The sequence below is a fragment of the Erpetoichthys calabaricus genome, chromosome 13, assembly GCF_900747795.2.
Source record: "Erpetoichthys calabaricus chromosome 13, fErpCal1.3, whole genome shotgun sequence".
NCBI classification, from domain to species: domain Eukaryota; kingdom Metazoa; phylum Chordata; class Cladistia; order Polypteriformes; family Polypteridae; genus Erpetoichthys; species Erpetoichthys calabaricus.
Window position 1 is genome coordinate 69,540,824 of NC_041406.2, and position 1,916 is coordinate 69,542,739.

Genomic DNA, 1,916 nt, shown 5'->3' on the forward strand with positions numbered 1-1,916 from the left:
CCTCCTGTCAACAAAAGTCAACATCCGCCCTAAAAGAGTTAAAGATCAGAATTCATAAGTTAGGGGCATTTTTCTATAGGAGAGAAAAAGTTCAACCAGTTCTGAGATCATGTGCCCTTTGTAGGCACTTTTGGCAGAGGACAGGGGTCAACATGGACATTGTGACTGGTCTGTTGCTACACAGCCCCATACATGGCAAGGTGCAATGCACTGTGGGTCCTGAAACCGTTACCCATTGCCTGCATTAAGTGTTTCAACAATCTGTGCCACAGTAGCTTTTATTTGATTGGCGCAGATGGGCAAACTTCGCTTCTTACACACATCAATGAGTCTTGGGCACCAATGACCCTGTCGACAATTCACCAATTATCCTTCCTTCAACCATTTTTGGTAGGTACTAACCACTGCATACCAGGAACACCCCACAAGTGTGTGTGGAGATGCTCTGACCCAGTCGTCTAGCTATCACAATTTGGCCCCTGTCAAAGACACTCAGATCATTATGCTTGTCCATTTTTCCTGCATTCAACAACAGACTGTTCACCGTGTTGCCTAATATATCCCACCCCTAGACAGGAGCTGTTGTAACAAGGTTTATCAATGTTATGGTTCATCAGTGTATATTTCGTATGTTACATGTGTATATTTTAGACTTACTTCTTCATCCCTAAGGTTAACGATTTTCAGGAACTCGCCTAAGATCTGTTGCTCTCCTAATAAATATAAAATGCTGCGAGGCCAATAATGTGTTAAACATGAGATGGTCTATAGGAGTTCACTAAAACCTGCCTCGTCAATATCTTAAATACTCCAGCCTATACTCTAACATATAGCAGCCTAAAATGCAATTCTCAAAAGGGGTCTAAGACAAAACAGGTGAAGGATTAACAGTGTGTTTCCTATCATAATGATTTGGTTTGCCCACTCACATGTTTTACATAATCTTCTGTCATGTCACAATAGATTCAAATTCTACTGTAAAATGCAGTATGTATCAGCAGTAAATTATATTTTTTAGTAAAATGCTAAGAAAGTTGAATAATCAACTGAAAAGTACAACAAAACACTGACAGCTCTCACTTTCAGTCTCCACTTTACACAGTCGCTCTGCTGTATCAAAAATATTCAGCAGCATCCATAGTAAGTGTGCATCGTACATTCAAAGTCTGTGCACACACTTAGTGGCATGGCGATCGAATCGAACATACTTTTACAGTTTGAGCCTATTTTTGACTGGCAACTCTGTTGAGAAGTGTAAGTCGTCGCTTGACCATGATTTCTTAAAAAAAAAAAAAAAAAAAAAAAAATCGCATAAAAACGCAATTTAGATGCATATGAGCAACCAACATAATAAGTGCAATGGAAAGCAATTCTTATGCCTGCTATGAATACATTTTTCTTCTGTGAAGGGTGACCAATCAGAGAATGAGACGCTGTAATGAGCAGGATCCAATTATGAAAGAGCCACATAATCAGCACAAACCAAACATAGAGCAACACAGTCTGCATGTTTTCAAAAAAATCTTTGTTTCTGCCTGTCCACGTCGAAATGTGATACTGGAATTCTCAAAAGTCGTCATTTCTCGAAAGCATTTTCAAAAGTTTTTGGTTTTGACAGTTAAAAACAGCAAAATGAAAGAAAATGTGCTAGTGTGGACAGGGCCATACTTAATTAGGTCTCCTCTTTTGTACCTCATGTGAGGGAGCGAAAATAATAGAAACATTTTGGAAATTTATGTCATACATTAGGCTAACTGGTTTACGAAAACCCACAGCTAGTTGGCTTAAAGAAAAATGCTGAGGAGCTTTTTATTTATAATGTGAAAAAATGTACAACATGCATTACTGGAAGATGATGCTCATAGGCCAAAAAAACTAAGGTAAGGATTAAAAAACAAGAGAGAATGACCCCAGCC